The 21,117-nt window shown below is 56.9% G+C and overlaps 1 long non-coding RNA gene across 2 annotated transcripts; it reads left to right on the top strand.

Moving 5' to 3' along the window:
- Positions 1 to 1,401: 1,401 nt before the first annotated feature.
- Positions 1,402 to 18,517, top strand: LOC306637853. Of its 2 annotated transcripts, XR_013757293.1 has the most exons (4): positions 1,402 to 1,881; positions 5,764 to 5,959; positions 16,787 to 16,855; positions 17,126 to 18,517. It is a non-coding gene; the product is annotated as an uncharacterized lncRNA (long non-coding RNA). The 2 variants fall into 2 exon arrangements; XR_013757294.1 differs by lacking the exon at positions 17,126 to 18,517 and having other exon boundaries at positions 1,405 to 1,881; positions 16,787 to 16,982.
- Positions 18,518 to 21,117: the final 2,600 nt, after the last annotated feature.

The raw sequence follows: 21,117 nt of genomic DNA, 5'->3' as shown, positions 1-21,117 counted from the left end.
GGGCCAGCTCTGCTCCCTGATGGGCTCATGGGAAGTGCAGGGATGGGGACCCGGAGGATGTGCTGAGGTGGTCCCCGCCCCAGCCATCACCTTTCAGGGCAGCGAGGACATCGGGTCTCTTGCTGATGGGACTTAATTGTTTTAGTGATTGACACCATCTCGTGCAGAAGCTGACGTCGCTCAGTGGCCGACCTGGGAAGGGAGGGCACCACTCTGCTTGGTAGTGCAGTTGCTGGGCATTCATGAGCAGCCCTGGGCAGCATGTGGTCACAGTGGGCACTGGGCAGCTCACTGTCACAAAATTGGCCATGCAGTGAGTTGAACTTTCTCCACGTGGAAAGAAGCAGGGGAGGTAGCCAGTAGCTGTGGCCTCTCCTGCCCCTCCCCGCTGGAAGGGTGGGTGGGCCTGCCTGTCTGCAGATTACCACCACTATTTGGCTCCAAGATGGCGGCAGTGAACACCAAAACCTGCCTGTGAACTTGGGTGGGACGGCCCACAGCCTCAGGATGGGAGAGGGTGCAGGACAGTGGGGCAGGAGGGAATTGGCAGCCGGCCCTCCTGCGTGGTAGGGAAGGAGGGACAGATTCAGGAACCCCTGTCCCTAAGACACCCAGCCCTCCATGGCATTTCAGAAGGCTTCAAGATCTGGTAGGTCCATCAAGGTAAATGAACACTGGGTCAGCCACGACATGGCTCTTCCTGCTGGAAGGAAACCAGACACGAGAGAAAGAGCTGGAGCAGCCAACTCGGGCTGTGAGGTGGAAAGAGCCGTGAAGACAGCAGAGCAACAAGACATAAGGGTCTGGACTCCGGGGAATGGGGTCTGCACCAAGACGCTGTCTGGAGGGAGAGCTCTGTCTTGCTTATGAGTGTGGGGATCTTTGTCGCAGCAGCACAGTCTGCGTCTTCACAGTATGCAGCTCATTCCTTCCTTTCTGTGGCCTCCCCTTTCCTTGACCTGACCCCACCCTGAGGTAGAATTTACCTGACATTGAGGTTCCCTAAACTCTCCTTTAAAAAGTCCCATTATTCTCTGCCTCTCTTTCCAAAGGCTTCCTTAGCTTCTGGCTCTCCATTTCCCAGAGTCTGTTCCCCAGCTCTCTGGTGGGCTTGTGGTAGTGGTCTTCCCACCGCCTTCCTCACAGAAGGGGCTGAGCTGAGGGGCAGGGTGTGGGGTGTGTGGGAAAGAACCCAGCCTCAGAATTCCACGGGTCCCTGGTATCAGGGGGTCTCTGAGGGAGGAGGCCTCAGGCCTGCTGTGTCCAACTGTTGGAGAAAACCCGGGTTGGGCAGGGGTGGGGGTGGGAGCCCCAGCTGGAAACTCCAGGCCGCTGCCTTTATTTTGAGTAATTGTTGTTTCTTTTAAATGCTAGAGACCCGTCACTGGCCAGGTGCTCGTTCAGCACTGTGGCATCAGACTTGTCAACAAAGCCGCGTTGAGCGTGACGGCATTCCTGCTGTGAACTCGTCTTCCGTGGAAATCCCAATTTATGGGCCTCCTTGCTTTTCAGAGTTTCCTGCTACACGGTACAAGGTGAGGCCCGGAGGGGGAAAGTGGCGCTGGGTCTCCAGGCTAAGCGCAGCACAGGGGTGGGTGGCTCTCGCCGGCCCGCTGGCCTTTCCTCTCCTGGCCGCGGCTGCGCTTCAGTGAGCCGCAGTGATCCTTTGCATTGGCCTCAGGCTTGCTGGAGACTCTCCAGACCTGGTCTTGGGACGAGCAGCCAGTTTATGCCAGACCGGGCTGTCCCGCCCACAGCCTCCCCTGGGGTCAGCTCTCTGTTCACTCCTCTCACTGAAGAGGAGGGACGAGAGAGGAAGCCTCATGGTGCGTGGAGTTCTCCACGGGGCTGAGGGTCCTTCGTGGCGTGTCCTCTCTGCAGGTGGGTGGCCTCGTGTGGTTTCACCAGGGCACAGGCCCTCGGTGAGCACTCCTCAGGTCGGGGGGCTGGGGGTATGACCAGAGGGTCTGAAGGACTGGGTGACCCTCTTGAAGGTGCCAGCTGGGGCAGGGACCACCTGGGCACATCCTCCGGTCCCACAAGGCCCCTCAGGGAGCAGAGCTGGCCCTGGGCCTCTTTGGAAGCCATCGTGAGGCCTGCAGTTTGGGCAACGTCAGCTCTAGTAGGTCTGCTCCCTCAAGGCACACGCCCAAGAGGTATCACAGTCAACAGACCAGCATGAAGAGGCCAGCAGGGACTGCCGGGGGGGACACGGGCTCTGGTGGGTGGGACTTCTGGGCAGAAAGTGGGAGAGAGAATGAAGGAGCCAGGGCTGCTCCACGTGACTGGAACCCTGTCCAGAGGTGCACCTGGGCTCCCCTGATGGGCAGCAGAGGAGGAGGCACATGGCCACCCAGATAATGCACCGGGGGTGCACCCCCCATGCCTGGACAGGGCCTTTGGCCAGACTGAGCTTCTGAGGACAAGAACAGTTACTTCCAAGGGCCAAGAGTGGCACCTGGGCCTCAAGGGACATGGCTCCCCGTTGTGTGTATGTGTGGGGGGTGTCCAGTTGGTTCCCAAGTGGTCACTGGAGGACTTGCCTGAGCCCTCGCAGAGCCCAGTGGTCATCCTGGGAGGGTGGCTTTGTCATATTATCACCGTCCTCAAGGTCCAACAAGCATGCCAGGCCCTTTCCCTGCCTCTTCTTTGGGGGTCCAGTCTGCGATGCCAGGCCCCTGGCCCTGGTGCCAGTGCTGAAGCTGCTGGCTCCCAGTTCACCAGTGGTGGTCGTCCCTTGGGAATGGGGTGCCGGGGTGGGGAGGATGTGGCCGGGAGCTGGAAGACGGTGAGTCTCCCCGGCAAGACGGAGGAGGAGGTGCTGAGCAGGGTGGGTGAGCGGGTGAGGGACCTGGGCTAGGGCAACCGTGGGAGACCCCGGCTGGGTCCCGAGCAGGGCAGGGGCTGGAGTCACAGCAGCATTGACAGGTGTGGCACGGGCATGGGTCACAGGACCAGAGGCCGAGGGTGGCTCTGCTCCAGGATCCCACAAGGACTGCCTGGGTCCATGCTGACAGGGGCTGGGCAGGCAACTGTCCCTGCCCAGGTAGAGGGCTGGCTCTGCTCACTGGTGTCCTGGTCCACCTGGCCCACTGTCCCCAGAGTAGAGAAGGCTGGCTCTGCTCGTTGGTGTCCTGGCCTGCCTGGCCCACGGTAGCGAGGCAGCACGGACTAGCTATTTAGAGACCTCAGAGGCAGAAGCTTGAGACAGGGCAGAGCGGGCTGCAGAGGAGCCTGGATAGGCTGTTTTCTGGTCACAGATGGCACCTTCTCTCCGTGTCCACCTGTGGTGGGCGAGGAGGCGGGCTCTCTGGAGTCACTCCTATCAAGGTTCTGACCGCACCTGAGTCCTCCACCCTTGGGGCTCATGGCCTCCCCGAGACGCCCTGTCCCTTGGGTTAGGCATCAGCACAAACATTCAGGCCCCATCCCTATGCAGGTTGTGCCTCCTCCCTGCCCAGCCTTTGGCCTCTTGGTCTTGGGGGCCAGCATGGAGGACAGGGAGGTGCTCCTGGAGGCTGGCTTCAGGGACAGAGGCAGATGCTCCCCATGGCCAGGACGCCACAGCTGGCCCGTCCGGCCTCCCCGTTCACTCTGACAGGCCGAGAGCCCTTCACCAAACGAAAGCACCCAGGTCCAGGCGCTCTTGGAGTGTCGGAGGACTTTTCTTTTGTACCAGGGATTGAACCCAGGGGTGCTTAACCGCTGAGTCACATCTCTAGCCCTCTAAAAAAATATTTTATTTTGAGGCACGACCTTGCTTAGTTGCTTAGGGCCTTGCTAAGTTGCTGAGGCTGGCTTTGAACTCGTGATCCTCCTGCCTCAGACTTCCAGAATCCCAGAGTTGCTGGGATTGTTGGTGTGGCCACTGTGCCTGGCTGTCAGAGCTTTCTGCGGCGGCTCTGAGAAGCAGGCTCTCCGGTGGCCCATCAGGCTCCTTTATGGGACCTGAGGGTGCATCCTGTGCTCCAGACCCTTCTGGTCCCCAGCCCACCCGCAGGCCTTTACAGAGAGCCTGGCTCAGGTGTGGATCGGGGAGAAGTGGATATTAGGGAGCAGCTCCTGTCCGGCTCAGACTCTGTACTCTGTGGGGAATGGGGCAGCTGGGCCAGTTCTCCAGCATAGTGGCCCCAGGTCCACCGTCAGAAGGTTGGGCAGTGCTGGTCTCCAGGCCCCAGTGCTGCAGGCTGCTTGGAATCGGCCTGAGGGCTCTTGGCAAGCATTCCCCCTGCCCTGCCTCCCCGCTCCCTCCTTCCAGGGCAGCTCACTGGGCCTGAAGCCTCCAAGGTGTGAACGTGCAGGATAGAGAAGCGATTTTCCTTCCGTTCTCTGACGTTACATAATTTGTGCAGAGATTTCCTGGAAACTGCATTAAGTTTCCCTCTCAGACAGATGGCCTGTAATTACCCCCCAAATTGGTGGCCACTGGCCTCCCTTGGGCTGCCCAATCAGCCAGACACTGAGAGCTGGCTGGTTCCTGGAACCAGCCTCCACGCCTTCCTGGGGAGGAGAGTCTGGCCCCTGGAGCCCACAGGAGGCCACTTGCTGGAATGAATCCTGCTCAGGAGCCATGCTGGTCTGGGTTTGGCTGCCATCTGGGGATAGGGGGTTGCACGGGGGTCGCAGTGTTGGCCTGATCCGGGCCTCAGCAGAGAGTCAGGACTGAACTGCAGTTAACCTTCGCTTGGCACTGACGCCAACACTTGGGGATTACTGAGTGAGTGTCACAAGCAAAGCCACACCCGGAAGGTGTGGACTCCTGGCCAGGGAGGACACGGTGCGGTGACTCAGTCAGATGACAGCCACCCCAAGTCCCCAGCCCTGACAAGGACCACAAAACACTTCCAACCACCTCCTTTAAAGGACAACACAGGTTTACCTCTCTCCTTAGCCTCCCTGCAGGTGGCGAGAGATACTCTCTGCAGCCTCCACATCATGGTACCTGTGTGAGTGACTGCCCTGTTCCTCACTGGTATTTTGTGTCTGCTCCGAGTTTTCTGGGGACTTCCCTGGATTGATCTTGTACAGACCTGTGTGGGGCTGAGTCCACCTGCACGGGCTGTGTGGCTTTGGGGTGTTCGTGGCAGCACAGGGCTGCCTGCTCCTGTCTACGGCCTCCTAATTTCCTGGGTGGTTTCCTCGTGTGCACTTCCAGGATCACCAAGGGCCTGCACCTCCTTCTGCTCCTCTCAAGGGTGGCCTGATATTCCAAGGAGCCCTCAGGTGTGCAGAGCGTGCTCCTGGGTCTCCCCGAGGCTCTCCCCCACGGGCTGCCTGGAGCAGGAAGAGAGGGGCCCACGGGGCCAAGTGTCGGAGAAACTGACACGGCCCCACAGCCCAGGAGCTGAGGGGGCACAGCCGCAGCCAAGGTGGGCCCCGCAAAGCAGGAGGCAGGCAGAGTGACAGCTCCCACAGCAGCAAGGGGCGGGGAGCAGGCCTGGTGCCTGGGCCCTGCTCCCCCCACCTCCCCGCGTGTCTGGAGGCCAGAGGCAGGAGGAGGTCAGCTCTGCGGGCAGGGCAGCACAGCCCTCTACAGGGTCCCTATTTGCAAACTCACTGACTTGCTAAAATGTCCCTGTGACCCCCAAATCCACACTCACAGAACTTGCACTGTCCCTCTCCGGGATGTGCAGGGGTGACAGACCAGGCCAGCGAGGCTGAGTGGGTAGGTGGTGCCTGCTTGCTTCAGTGGCAGTGTGAGCAGACGTCCTCCCCCGGTCTCGTCAGGCCTCTGAGACGGCCTTCCTGTGCTTCTGTTGGCAGCGTGCCTCCTGCAGCGTCCTAGGCGTAGTGCTGTCCTCTGTCCTGAGCAGGAGAGGCCATGACACATTAGTGGAGAAAGGACACATCAGAGACGGCCCTTCGGGCCAGGAGTGGTGCTGCTGGCCTGAGCTCTGTGTTAAGGATCAACAGCGCAGACCAGTAAGGCGTCTTCAGAGAGAAGCACACACGGAACGAGGTTATGCGCTGACCATTGACGGACGTGTGACCGGAGGCTCTGGGAACCTGCCCTGAGCTAACTGTGCCATTAACATAGGCCAGTGTCTCTCCGCAGCGTCAGAGTGTGTTGAACACGATGGACTCACAGGCTACTCCACTTTCAGGGGTCACAGTCCACCCGGCCCCCGTGGTGGTCAGAAGCCAGGCAGGCACAGCTCTTCTATTCAGATCTTGGGTCCAGGTGGCCCCAGGGAGAGCAGACAGGAAAGCCAGTCAGAACCAGCTGGGGGCAGGGCGGTGCAGGCCTGAAGTCCCAGCTGCTTGGGAGGTTGAGGCAGGAGGATCGAAAATCTGAGACCAACCTGGGCAACTTAGCAAGGCCCGGTCTCAACATGAAGTAAAGGGGGTGGGGTGCAGCTCAGTGGTAGAGCACCCCTGGGTATCACACACCCCAGACCACAAACAAACAGGCAAAAATCCCCGAAGCCAACAACAAAACCCAGCAATGTCAACAAAAGCAGATGAAGAACCTGCTCAGGGTGCAGAGCTGCCCCACACTGGGACTTGTTCCACGCCAGGGCCGAGGCAGTGGGCAATTTCAGTGTCAACCCAAAGTGTCCACAAGAGGTGTCCACTGGGAGTGGGCAGGAGAAACTGCTCTGTCCTGTGAAGGCTGGGGACAGGAGCTTGCACTGAGGCAGTTTTCCTGGGCAAGGCTTGTGCGTGGCGAGTGGCCAGGCAACAAGGCAGCTGTGTGTCCCCGACCAGTCTGGGGTGCTCCTCCTTGTGTGGGTCTCAGGGTCGCGCCATTGGAAGTCTGGTGTGCTCATTAAGCTCAGGGCCTGGCTCTTCTTTCCTTCCCCTTCCCCTTCCCTTCCTCTTCCCCTTCCTTCTCCTCTTTCTTGTACCAGGGATTGAACCAAGGGCACTTAACAACTGAGCCACATCCCTAGTCCGTTTTTGTTGTTGTTGTTGTTGTTGTTTTTACAGTGCTGGGGATTGAACCCAGGGCCTTGTGCATACAAAGCAAGCACTCTACCAACTGAGCTGTATCCCCAGCTGCTCTAGTCCATATTTGGTTTTGTTTTGGTTTTTTTAATTTAATTTAATTTTTTATTTTGAGACAGGGCCTCGCTAAGTTGCTGAGGCCGAACTTGAAATTGCAATCCTCCTGCCTCAGCCTCCCTAGCCACTGGGATTACAGACATGTTCCACCGCTCCTGGCTGGGCCTGGCTTTTATCATATGGGGTTGCTATGCCCATGTATCCATGTGCTTCTGATTTAATTAGAGATGTTCACAGGTGGTTGTTTTTATTAGGATCATTAATTTATTTATCAGTTTGTGCCTTATGGTTGTGCCTGGCAGATTGTTGTTTCCTTGTACCAACGAGGTGTGGAGTCCATGCACCTTGGCAGTTAAACTCAAAGCTCATGGCAAATTACTGCTTTACAAAATGGAGTTACTCAGAGCAGGGCACCGTCTGATCTCTATGGAACCTGGCCCTGTGTTTCCTCCAGCAACAATGGTTCAGCATCTGCTAAATCCGTGTTGGTAGCAACATTAGAGAACGCAGCTACAGCAAATAACCAGAATCGACGACGCTTCAGGTACTATAAGAAAGGGAAGAAATAGAAGCCAAACTCTTGCCCAGTTGCTAGGAGCCCTGCTTACATTTGTCACAACTTGAGGGAGGAAACACAAGCTTTGCCCTGGCCAGGTAACTGTGGTGCAGGTGTTTGTGCTGGGCTCACGCTGTGGCTGAGCCCCTGAGGCCAGAGCTGGCTGTGCTGTTTCTCGCAGGGCACTGGTCCCAGGGCTGTTCTGGCTCAGGAGCCTTGGTGAGGCTTGCTGGGGAGACGGGGGCTTGGGGAGAGGTCTCCAGCGGGGCCTTCTTCTGCCCCTGCGCCCCTGCTGGACGCAGCGGAGTGAGACAGGGCTCCAACCACTGACTGCTGAATGTTTTTCGCCCTGCTAGGCATGCACTCACTGTGCTCCACGTGACAGCCCCTGTTGCTCCCACACAGCGCTCCTGTGCTCTGGGAGGCACAGGGGCTGGGCGCACCAGATCCCTGCTCGCAGGTTCCAGCCCAGTTGCCCAAGAACATCAGCTGCAAGGTACAAACAGCCCCAGCTGCTCCACTCTGGACTACTTGTGTCCCTGTCTCCAGAAGGGGCCACATCTCTGGATCCCACTGACGATGGTCCAGGGGACAGACTTCTCGGACCTGGATTCTGGCTCCTCTGCTCCCTGGCTGCACTGGAATGTGTTAGGACTGCGAACACTTTGAGGTGTTCCGACAGGTGGCCCCAGGGTGTGACTTGTAATGGGTATTCGAGAAACATCTTTCACTGTGTAAACTGACATCGTGATAATGCCTAGCGCAGAGCCGGACACCTAGGAAAGCCCGTCAGCTAGAGCAGCCACCCTCCTGCAGGCAGGGCCCCAGGACCTGTAGGGCATGGGCTCTCGGGTCCCAGAGACACTCAGGGCCGCTCTGTTTGTCGGTTTTCTGTCGTTATAACTATATACTTGAGACAACCACTCATAAAGAGGAAAGGCTTGCTTTAGCTCACGGTTTTGGAGGTCAGTCAGTGTCTGACTGGCCCTGCTGTTCAGGGCCTGTGGCACATCATGGCAGGAGCCCGAGGAGCCCGAGGCTGCTTCCACGTGGTGTGAGGGAGAGACCAGATCCCAGCGCCCCAGGACCTCAGACCTCCCAGGAGGCACCCCTCCTAAAAGGCCCACCCTCCTGACTGCAGCAAGTCGGGCCAAGCCTTCCACGCCGGGTCAGGGGGAGCACCGCAGACCCTGGCCGTCACAGCCGAGTCACGACAGGACTCCTCTCTCCTCATTCTCGCCAAGCAGTGTAACCCCAGTCCTAGTGACACGGCCTCTGAACACCAGCGGCTGCCTCTCCTCTCGCAGAGAAGGGGGAGCTCCCGGGGTCAGGGTCAGGTCCCTGCAGGGGGTTCTGTTCTCAGAGGAAATCCGGTCTGTGTCCTGTTTTGCAGGTGTCCTTCCCTGGTAGACGCTGGGCAGGGTGGATCCCAAGGGTGGAAACCCAGGCAGGATCTGAAAGGCGGGTTGCGGGGGCGGGGGCTTCTCCGGGCTGCTCTCCCCCCAGGGTTCCTTTGTTTTGTGAATTGGAGCTGGCAGCTGATCACAAGCCGCAGACCATGAAGCTGAGGCTGTTCAGACAGGCTGTGGTCAGCTCAGAGAAGTCGGTTACCCGTGGTGGCCTGTCTGGCGTCTGGGAGTCAGCCCCTCTGGCCTCCAAGGCTGCTCGGGCAGGACTGGGCGTGAGCCCCCATTGAGGCCTGCTGCGTGGCACTGGAGTCGGGGCTGTCCTGAGCATTCCCGGGGAGCCCTGGGCGCTGGTGATGGAGCCACTCCAGGCTGTGCCGCCCCAGCTGCAGGCCAGCAAGCTTGTCCACTGCAGGAGCCAGGCCACCTGAGCAGAGAGGCTGACCTCACCCCTGCCCTGCTGGAGACGGGACGGGGACACTGGAGGCTGCCTCCTTGACACAGTGAGGGTCCTCCCTGGGGATTCTCCCCCGAGGCCTCCGAGTGGTGCCCTGTGAGGGTCAGGCACAGCGGCGGCTCCCTCCCAGATGCTGGCTATCCCAGGGTGGCCAGTCTCAGGAAGACACGGGGTCTCTGCAGGCGCAGCGCCGAGGGAAGGAGGGTGTGGTCTCACTGTCCTCATGTCCTACCTGCTCTCATTCTGGGGCCACCAGAATGCCTCCGCCCAGCCACACCCCCAGGTCTGGCCGGGGCTCCGGGCTTCGCAGCAGATGGAAGGAGTCCACAGAGCAACCAAGAGCGGCTCTCAGGCCGCGTTCCCAGCAAGCGCCTTCCCACCTGCCGGAGATGGGAAAGTGCCTGGGGCAGAGGCGTGGGGAAATGCTGGGCCCCAGCCGGAAACCCAGAGTGAGGCCGCTCTGCTGCCGGCTTTAACCACCAGTTGGGCCTTATTTTCCTGGGAGCGTCCTCAGCCGAGGCGTGGGGTGGGAGGTGGGTCTCTCTGCTGTCTGCCCACCAGGTTGTCACCCAGCCAACCAGGCTGTGTTTGCCAAGTACTTTCCAAAGTGCAAGGTGTAATGTCAGTAGTGAGGCAATTTGAGGGCAGCAGAGGACTGAGCTTCAGGATGGGATCCAAGCCAGGCGGAGACGCCCCTACTGAAGTGGAGACCGCAAGGCTCCCTGGCCGCCTCCCCGCGCGGCGCTCCTGGTGGGATCTTGCACCCGTCACCAGTGGAGGGAGCGAGCCTTCCCCTGCTCTCTGCATAAATATTCAGTGGTGAGCTCTCAGCCTGTCAGGCAAGGGGCTCGGGGGCAGAGAGGCTGCAGGGCCTCTAGCTGTCAGGACATGTACCTTGGTGGCAGTACAGTCTTCGTCATCGTCACCCTCCTGGGGCGCCAGAGGCCGCAAGGAGCCCTGAGCGCAGGGCTCTGGTGGGGCCTCTTGGAGGGACACAAGCATTTCCTCCACTCAGCAACCCGCCACAGGGTCTCAGAAACTGTGGCGCATGATGTTGGTATTCAACACCTCGACTTTCAACTCGTAAAATACAAGGCGACATGATGGAGGATCACAGCCTCTGGAACAGGAGTCCCCTGTATTTCTTTTTTGCTCACAAAGCAATAAACCTTCTTTATCCATTTTCTCAAAAAAAAAAAAAAAAAAAAAAAAAAAGCTGACCTGACGGGCAGTAGTCAATGATGGCAGCTGGGTCGAGTCTAAAGGTGGCAGGAGAGGCTTGCCTTCCTTCAGACCTGGTGGTGAGCCCTGGGGGTGAAGCCCAGACCCCCGGGGCCTGGGACTTCCTTCCATCTGCTGGTCTTAGCAAGTTTCTTACCTCGTGGAGAATGAAGGTGTCTGCAGTGCGCCCCGTGAGCTGGTCAGTGTTCCCGTCCCACCCAATGGACTCTCATCTATGGCCTGGTGGCCTGCGTGTCCACGGAGCAATCGGGGTGTCATAGTGGTGGCTCCAAAAGACACATCTGGGCCCAGACACGTGGCCCAAGTGACTTGTGCTGTACCTGCTGTGGGAACAACACTCTTGAGATGGAGGCCTTCTGAAGGGCCAGCTGGAAGAGAAGCAGGGCCTGGGAGATGCTTCTGCAAGCAACAGGGCTAGGAGCTGTTGGGGACAGCAGAGGCCAGAGTGGGCATGGTCTTGCGCGGGAAGATGGGCAGGGGACCCGTGTTGAGGGTGCCTCGCCACAGGTGTAGGTGGTGAAGGCAGAGAGCCTTGGGCTCCAGAGCCCATGAAGTGACTGTCGCTTCGGGGGGCTGGGATCACTGTCCAGGAAGTGTGCACATGAATAGGGAAGGGGGTCCTGGGGGTTGCCCGTGGGACTTAAGTCAAGGTTTCGACGCAAACTCTTTTTGGTGGCTTTGCTGCAGCTGCCGACTGGCTAACGTCCCTTCTGCCCTGTCCCTCATCCTTTGACTCTTGTAATTAAATTTGAGGCATCTCAAATTTTTGACTTTGTCAGTGGTAAGGATGTGAGTAAGGTAGGGATCTCGAGAGGGGATCTCATCCTGGATTGCCCAGGTGGGCCTTGAAGTCTGCCACTGTGTCCTCATAAGAGAGGCGGCAGAGATGACCCCCACGTAGGGCAGTCGGCCATGCAAAGACAGAGAGGTGTACCACTGCCAAGGAGCCACCAGAAACCGGAAGGACGGAGGGAGGGTCCTCCTCAGAGCCTGCACAGGGAGTGGACCCTGCACCACTCTGATTTTGGATTTCTGCCTCTGTAACAGTGAGGGGTGTAGTCCTGCCATGTGAAGCCACCGTGTGTGGCACTTGGTCCAGGGCCGCAGGGTCCCAGGGCCCAGGTCCAAGAGCTCTGGTCTCTGGGCTTTGAACTTGTCCTTTCCTATTTAGAGTTTGTGATAACCTTCTGCCCACCTGGCCAAGAGCACTCTAAGAGTCTCTTCCAAGCCTCCCCCAGTGTCCTCTCTCTTCCCGGAAACCCCTTCCTGTGGCCTCAACAAGCACTTTACCAGGATTCCCCCTCCAGGATCGAATTGGACTCTGTGGACTGCAGCCTGGGTTATGCAGCTGCCGGAGACACTTACCGGGGCCCAAGCCCAGCCCAGCTCTGCTTCCCGAGGGGAAGCAGGGAGTCAGTGGTGGGTGGCCTATCAGCTCCGAGCAGAGCCGCCCACCTGGTTTGTGATTTGCAAGCCTCTGTGCCTCCGCAGACAGCAGGCGTCCATCAAGGGACACTGAGTGCCCACGAGGAGTCACTGACGTCGGCGCCGATGTTTCATTCTTCTGGACTTTCTGAAGTGCTGCCGAGCCCCCTTATCAACTCAAACATACAGAAGACTGGTCCCTCTTCCCTATCTTTGATCTATAGAAGTGGAAAACCCCCAGAGAAGCCAGGAAACACATTTGTTTCATGGTTCTCGCCTGTGTTATTGTTTGTCCAAGGAGGGTGAATATGGCTGAGGTCCAGGTAGAAGGCATGGGACCTCGGAACAAGGCGGAACAAAGCCACCACTGAGCCAGCAGCCTCAGGGCCTGAGGCTTTAATCCACTGTGTATGGAGAATGTCCTCTTCCCTCTCTTCCCTCCGTGATCTGTCTCCCTGAAGGGAGTACATTTGCCATTGCATTCAAATTGTCCTCGATGCTGTTCTGTGTGGGAACACCTTCCTAACCACAGCTAATCAAGCGAAGGCTTCAGGGAAGAGAACGTCCCCCTGGCCCCGTGTCCCTGCATGGGAACAGACGTACGTTTCCGTCACAGGGGTCAAAATGCGTGAGGCTTTCTACGTCACGGCTTACTGTAAGTTACGGTAATCAAGACAGTGTGGTATTGGCAGAGAGACAGACACACAGGTCAGCAGAACAGAACAGAGAACCCAGAAATATGCTCAAATGATTTTTTGACAAAGACACAAAGCGATTTAATGTAAGAGTGAATAATGGTGTTGGAACAGTTATTCCACATGCACAAAATGGCACTGGACTAAGGGACAGTTTTTACAGGAACTAACTGAAGACGGGTCACAGATCAACTGCAAGATACAAATTAGAAGACTTTGAGAAAAAAATATAGACCATCTGCATGATCTAAGTTTGGATGAGGAGGTCTTAGACACAACACCAGTTGACCCACAATAGGAAAAATGGACGAAGTATGCTGTTGAAATTCAAAGCCTTAGTGTTGAGAAAAATTCTGTGCAGAGGATAAGATGACAAGTTATAGACTGGGAGAAAATGTTTGCAAACCACATCTCCAACAAAGGACCCACACCTGGAACAGACAAAGAATTCTCAAAAGGCAGCAGTTGAAAGCTAAACTGTCCATTTAGAACTTGGGCAAAGACATGAGCAGACGTTCACCTGAGAGGGAGTTCCAATAGCAATAGGCACCCAGAAAGGCACTCAATGCCATCAGTCATCAGGAAATGAATTGCACAGTAAAACGCTGCCTAAGAGCTCCCAGAATGGCCCAGCACAACAGGGGCAGCACCAGATGCCCCCAGCACGTGGAGACGCTGGATCACTCCTGCGTTGCCAGTCGGAAGTGCCGCTGTCCTGGAATGGAGTTTGGCACCTTCTCAGAAAACTAAACCTGCAATTCCCACGTGATCTACTGATTCTACTGCTGGGCATTTGTCCCAGAGAAATGCGACTTGTGCTCATACGAAATCTGCACACAACCGCTTGGACCAACTGTATTCACAATCACCCCCGACTAGAAGTAACCCTGCTGTTCTTCAATAGGTCAACGGGTGACCAAAAGATGGGAAGTCCATATCTTGGAACACTGCTCAACCGTAAAGAGGCAGACTATGAAAAATGCAATGACGTAGGCGAATCTCTGAGATTTATGCAGAGTGAAAAAAAAAAAAAAAAAACCCAGTCTCCAAGGCTTCCACACTGTATCATTCCACTTAGCATTTTTGAAAGGTCGAAATTATAGAGATGGAGAACAGATCAGCGGGCGCCAGAGTCTGGGGGAGGCTCTGTGGCTGGGGCGGGTGGCACCAGGCCCTTGTGATGGAGCCGGGTGCTTCTGACTGGCGGGGTCACGCGGTCTGCAATGTGATGGCATTGCAGAGAGTCAAAGTCACACAAGCAGATGCCAGTGCATGTGAGGTAGAGGCATCTGTGTAAGAGCAGAGAGCGCTGCCCACGTCCATTCCTCCGTCAGAAGCCTCTGTGTGTTTCAGGACGGTAGAGATGACTGCAGATGTTGAAAGCTTGTCATCAGCCAGCTGGGGTCAGGCAGGCCTTCCTGACCCCTGACCCCTGTGCTGTGACTGGGGTGCCAAGGCTGGGCACGAAGCAGGCAGCCCACAGAGGACGTCCACGGGCTTGGGCTGCGTGGAGGCCTGCAGATGGTCACAGGCTTCACAGAGATGGGAGGAGACTCACATTGGCTGGCTGTGGTCCCAGGAGACCCCAGAGGCCTCCGCTTAGGGCTTCAGACTCTGCCGAGGGAGTCAGAGCCTCTTCCTGCCAGGAGGGGAGCAAGTGCCGCGCCCGGTGTGACACCATTTGCAGGGTAATGGTCTCCAGGGAGAAAGGAGAGGGCTGGAGCAGAGTTCCCCACTTCAGCTCCTTCTGAAAGGGAACAGCTTCTGTCCTCGGGCCCCTGGGACACTCCGCAGGGTGTGCTGAACACAGAGGCCAGGGCAAGGTGGTAGGGAGGCTGCAGGTGGCCCTGTCCTGGGGAGTCCTCACAGTCCTCACAGCCCCGACCCTGCTGACGCTGCTGTGAATGTGGATTGTTTTTACTTCTATTTTCCCATTTTCAGTTGGTACATTGTAGTTGTACGTAATGGTGGGATTCATTGTTGCGTATTATTCACACACGCACACAATATAACAATATTATCTGGCCCTACCACCCCTCAGATCTCCCCTCTCCCTCTCTGCTCCCTCCTCTGGCTCCTTTCCTCTAGTAAACTGGTCTCCCCGCACTTTTCTTTTCCTTTTTCCTCTCTAGCTTCCACACATGAGAGAAAATCTCATCCATTTTCCTGCAAATGGCATGATTTCATTTTTCTTTATGGCTATCGTGAATCGTGCTGCTGTGACCGAGGCTGTGCCTGTGTCACTGGAGTGTGGCTCTAACTCTTCAGGGTGAATTCCGGGGAGTGGCGGAGCCGTCACAGGGGGTTCCGTGCTAGTGCCGAGGAGCCTCCGTCCTGGTTCCCCTGGCTGTGCTGACGGCCAGTGCCCTGCAGCGTGGAGTGGCCCTTTCCCTCCGCTTCCTCTCCGGCACTTACTGTTGGTGGCGCTCCTCCGACTGCCATCCTGACTGCTGCGCGGTGACCTCTTAGCGGGGCTTTGATTGGCCTTTCCCCGATGGCTAGAGATGTCGGGCCTGTTTTCATGTATTTGTTGGCCATGTGTATTTCTTCTTTTGAGAAGTGTCTGTTTGGCTCATTGACAGTTTATTAACTGGGGTTATTTGGTTTTTCTGAGTTCTTTACATACTCTAGATGTTAATCCTCGTCAGAAGAGCAGCTAGTGGGGATTTTATCCTACTCTGTGGGTTCTCTCTTTGCATTAATAATTGTTTCCTTTTCTGGGCAGAAGCTTTTTAATGGATGCCATCCTATTTATTAACTCTGGCATTATTTCCTCAGCTTTAGGGGTCCTTCTGAGAAAGACGTTGCCTGTGTCCATATGCTGGAGTGTTGACTCTCTGTTTTCTTTTAGGACTCTCACCTTTTCTGGTCGCATTTCTAGGTCTTTTGATCCATTTTGAGTTGGTTTTGTGCACAGTGAGAGATAAGGGTCTAGTTTCATTCTTCTACTTATGGATAACCAGTCGTCCCAGCACCATTTGTTAAAGGCTATCTTCTCTCCAAGGTATGGTTTCGGCACCTTTGTCAAGGATCAGATGACAGTAGACATGCGGGTTTGTCTCTGTGTCTTCTGATCTGTGCCATTGGTCTGTCTGTTTTTTGCCTGTACCATGCAGTGTGTGTTACTATAGCTCTGCAGTGTGATTTGAAGTCAGGTTCTGGGATGCCTCCAACATTGCTTTTTTGTCTTAGGATTGCTTTGGCTATTCTGGGTCTTTTATTCTTCAAATGAATTTTAGGACTGTTTTTTCCTAGTTTTGTGAAGAATAGCATGGGTATTTTGATGGGGGTTGCATTGAGCCTGTAGATCACTTTTGGCAATATGGCCATTTTTACAATATTAATTTTTAAAAATATTTTTTAGTTGTTGATGGGCCTTTACTTTTATTTATTTATATGTGGTGCCGAGAATTGAACCCAGTGCCTCACACGTGTTAGGTGAGGGCTCTACCAATGAGCTACAATCTCAGCCCCTACAATATTAATTTTGCCTTTCCATTAATTTTGTCTTTTCATCTTATGTCTTCTTCAGTTTCTCTCTTCAGTGTTCCATAGTTTTCATTGTAGAGGTCTTTCACCTCCTTGCTTAGATTTATTCCTAAGTTACTCTTAGATATTTTATTTTATTTTTTTTTTTGAGGCCATTGTGAGTGGAATTGTTTCCTGATTTCTTTCTCAGCAGATTCATTTTTGGTGTACAGGAAAGCTGTTGGTTTTCTCATATGTTGATTTGGGGTTTTGTCTGTCTGTCTGTCCATCTAGATATCTGTCTGCCTACCTGCACACTCACATACTCGCGTGGGGTGGTGCAGGACAGGAAGGTAGGGGACAAACAGTCTGGTGTGGAGAAAGGGGGGCTGGGAGTGCCATACTCTAGGCCCAGAGCTGAGGCTGGTGGGATGGGCTTGTAGGGCCCCAGCCCCCCGCTGGCCCCTCCAGGGTAACACTAGAGAGTCCTGTCCCCCGCTCAGTGTCTCATGCTCCCTCCTGCTGTTTTCAGACACTGGCTGTGCACCTGGACACTTTCCTCCCTTCTGCTACGACCCCTGAATCTCCACTGCTCCAGCAGGTAGGTGCCACTGACGTCACGTTTCACAGAGGGGACAAAGCACAGAGCTGTGAGGCACCTACCAACAAGCTGGGCTTTGAGCCTGGGCAGCCTGGTCTGGTCTGTCCCTGTGGGGGGATATGCCCATCGGCAGGAGGCAGGCCTTGGATGTGGGCACCACAGCATGGACCCAGGAGTCCTGGGACCAGGCCGCGACACCGTCAGCTGTGTGGCCCCCTCTCCTGGGCTCCCCGTGGGCTCTGCCTGTAGACTTTCTGCTTCGACCCACAGAGCGGGCACCAGGGCTCAGTGCGTGCAAGACGGAGGCGGGCGACACGGAACCCAGCGTGGCAGCAGCTGCTCAGTCTGCTGGGGCTGCTGAAACCAGGTGCCACGACCGGGGGTCCTGGGAACAGTGCACGTGCACTTCTCCCAGTTCTGGAAGCTGCAGGTCCAGGATCAAGGCGCCACAGACTTGGTGTCTGGTGAGGGCTGCTTCCTGGTTCATGGAGACGCCCTCTCCCTGTGTCCTTGCGTGGTGGCAGGGAGGCAGCTCTCCGGGGTTTCTTCCATAAGGACACAAATTGCTTCCACAGGGGTTCTGTCCTCATGACCCGGTTGTCTCCCAACGCCGTGGCCCCTAGCACTGTCTCCCTGGGGTTAGGTTCCAACATGTGGTTTTGGGGGACATGAACATTTAGTTCGTGATGGAAGCTGCCGACAAAGGGCCTCCTCCACAGAGCTTCCAGACAGTGGTGAGCACATGCTCGGGGTGGTGCCTGCCAGCACTATGGCAAGGGTGGGGCGACCGTGTGCGCAGGCAGGTGCTGCTTTCCACACGACGGAGGCCTCCCTGACAGGCACAGACTGCGGGGCGCAAACAGCACCGAGGCTGCATTTGCACCCGCCTGGCTTGGCTTGAGGGAGCCCTGCAGCGTAACAGCTGCTGCTCAGTGCTGCACGCGTCTGCCGGACCCTGTCCTAGGCCGTGTGTCCTGGTGACTCTGGACTTGGTAAGACCCTCTCCGCATACAGGACCACAAACCATCCACCCAGTGCTGGAGCTGCCCACCCTCCAGATTGGAGCCCAAACCCCAAGGTGGCATATGTGACCACGTGTGCCTGTTAGTAGGCTCTGCTCACAGGGGCAGGTTCTTACCAAACCAAACCCTCCTCCCCGTCCTGGGTCCTGGCCAAGCACAGCGCTGTGTGGAGGTTGGGGGGCGGGGACAGTGACCATGAGTTTTCCATTGTGAGGGGCGAGGGCTCCTGTTCCTGTAGACAGAGGCAGAAATAAGTAGGCTGGACAGTAGGCTCCTCCCTCTACCCCCCAAGTGGTTCCCACTGACAGATCAGCTTTACCAGCTTCCTGGGGAGGACTGTTTGTGGGGAGGAGCACTCACAGGAATCAGTGAGGGAGACTGACTTTGCAGATCCTACACCCAGCAGGTGGATGGAGGAAGCTATGAAGAGGAGGAACCAGCCTTGCTTTCTCAGAGAATCCCAGGCACTGTCGCTCACCCCTCAGGCCCGGGTCCCAGAGGCTCACATCTCGTGCCTCTGGGTCTCAAACCATCAGAGAGAGTGCGCCAGTGGAAGGTGCATCTGGCCACCCAAGACACTGCTATTCACCCCACCTCCCCCCAGCAGCAGGGCTGGCTGAAGCCCTCTTCTAATCTAGGGGACAAAGAGGGGCTTCTGGCCGAGGGGCCGATTCCGCAGTGGTGCTCTTGAGAGGAACTTCTTCTTCGCTGCTTCCACGCAGGATGGATTTTTCTAGCTTGGCCCACCTGTGGGCCTCTCGGGCCACCTCTCCGAGCTGGATGTGGACCTCCTCGTTGCTCCTGGCTTTCCATCACGGGAGCAGGAAGGGCTGCAGTCCTGCAGGCACAGAGGATCCCAAGATGCACAGCCGAACCTGCGCAGGGCCCTTGAGCCCCAGTTGTGACCTCCTGGCAAATACTTCTGTCATTTCACAGCATAAATGAGGGACAGAAGCAGTGAAGTTGTGAAATCTGCAGTGTGTCCACGTGGCTGCACGGTGGCTGTGGTGCTGCTGAGCCCCTGGGCAGGGCCATCCTGCTCAATTGCTGCCTGCCTGGTTGCCCAGGCTCACCTCTCCTTGTCCCTCTACCTGAGTGGCCCTGACCAGGTCCACAGATCACAGCAGGGGCAGCAGGTGGACAGGGCCCAACAGTGCCCCCTACCCCCATGCTGGCAAGCTGCCCAGTCCTGTTACATCACAACCCCTCACCCCAGCAGGAGCCAGCATGTCTCTAGGGCTGGGTGGGGCTTCAGCTGGATGCAGAGCCCCTGGGAAGCCCACCCAGGAAGCATCGAGGCCATTTGACTGCCACAGCTTGTAGCAGGAGGGTGGCCCATCCTGAGCCGTCCTGTCAGTGTAGTGACCTCAGGGACCTGTGAGTCACCTTGTTAGGATAAATGGCCAGATGTTGTCCCTACACAGTTCGGTGGGATTCCTGGGCCCCTACTGTTGGGTCTGCCTGTCCTCCCTGCTGCCCCCACAGGCTCTGAAGCTGCTCCCCAAACCCTGTCTGGGGTCAGAGGTCACTGTCCACTTTGAGGCAGGGCAGAGGCCTGCCCCAGCCCACTTCTGAGGTCTGCAGCCGGGTTCATGATCCCTACTTCGTCCTATCTGCTGGGAGCAGGCAGGCGGTAAAGGAGTGACCGTCTGACGCAGCCTGTCAGTCCTCAGATGCTCACACACGCCTCCGCACAGCTCCAGGTAAGAGGCCTCTCGGACCTGCACAGCCCCCTCGCCAGAGACGCCCCCCAGCAAGGCCGGGGCTGCCGCCGCGTGGGGGTGCCTGCAGGGGACTCTTCTCAGGGTTCTTCTCTCCAGCCTCAGGCCCTAGCTGAGCCAGGGTGGCTTTCCCCACCCAGAGGGCAGCTGGACATCACGGAGGCCTCCCATCTTGTGACCAGCTTCTACTAGGGCAGTGAGTGAGGGGCACATGGGCTGGGGTGTGGCCCTCAGCTTTAACCCTTTATGGCAAATAAAACTCAGACTGCCTAGGGTTTGGAGCTATGCTTCGTGCAGTGTGTGGGCCCACTCCTAGGGTACCAGGGCATCACCATGGTGATGACAGGCTTGAGGGCACTGGACAAGCTGAGTGGGTCTAACCAGCTAATTCTTCTCCAAGGACAACCCCATATAGGCCTCAGGTCCATTCAGGGCCCTTGAGAACGGAGCCCCAGGCCAAGGTCACCCCAGAGACCTGGCCCACCCTAGGGAGATGCAGGAGGGAGGCAGCCCTGGCTGATCTCCCGTCCATGCAGGCACTGGCCCTTCCGCCCCTCCCTGGCTCGCACTGCTGAGAAGTTCGTCCTTCCAGCAAGTGCAGCTCCCTAGACGGAGCTGTGTTATTTAATTTGGGCCTATGCTTAGGTGGGTGAAGATTCCAGAAACAGGATTCTGCGTACAGAGACACAGGGCCTCTTAGCAGCATTTGCTCCCATACTTTGGGGCAGGGGCCTTTCTGTTCTGTGGAGCTGGTCAACAGGGCCGGTCAGCAGCTAGGTCCAGGGTTAGAGGACAGTGTCCCATTGTGGCAGGATCCCAGGGATAGGGGAGGAAATGTTCAGGCCAAACCAACATGGATCTGATGCTGCTGGTCCAGAACAATGTCCTCACAACAAGATACATAGGGCCGGGCAAGTCTCAGTGGCAGAGCACTGGCCCAGGCTCCCCGAGGCCTGGGTCCCATAACCCGCTCCACAGAAACAAAACTAGGCCAACAAACAAACACAAGACCGGGGTTCAGGGCTCCCACCTGGTGCAGCACAAAACAGGCCACGGCACTGGCGCCTCTCCAGCTCATGACCAGGATGCCTCTCAAGGGCTGGATGGCTTTGGGGCCCAGCCCTAGAAAGTCTGGGTACCTGCTGCCTGGGACTCACTGGCAGCCCCTCCCTGTCTTTCCTTCTCCCTCTTTCTTGTAAATCAGTTTTTTTAAAAAGAAGCTTGTGCCCTGTTGCCCCAGACCACCCAGTAAGGCCTGTACTTGCTTCCTCTTCAAGACATGTGCTGGGACCCTGAAGCCCCCACAGGGCACAGGTGTCAAAAGCTGGTGCCCTCAGCTGGAGGAGCAGCCAGGCAGGGATTTGGAGGAGGGCCACAGGGGCTGTGCGGCTCACAGGGAAGCCAAGGGCCTTCAGAGTGCTTGCTTGCAGGCAGCAAGAAACCCGGGAGGCCTCACTTCTACCCTTTGACGCAGCCAGCCCTGGGAGGCCCTCCGGCCCGCAGTCCTAGACGGGTTGAC

The sequence above is a fragment of the Sciurus vulgaris genome, assembly GCF_902686455.1.
Source record: "Sciurus vulgaris genome assembly, chromosome: 10".
NCBI classification, from domain to species: Eukaryota; Metazoa; Chordata; class Mammalia; order Rodentia; family Sciuridae; genus Sciurus; species Sciurus vulgaris.
The sequence above is the reverse complement of the archived record's forward strand: the minus strand, read 5'-3'. Positions and strand labels throughout refer to the sequence as shown.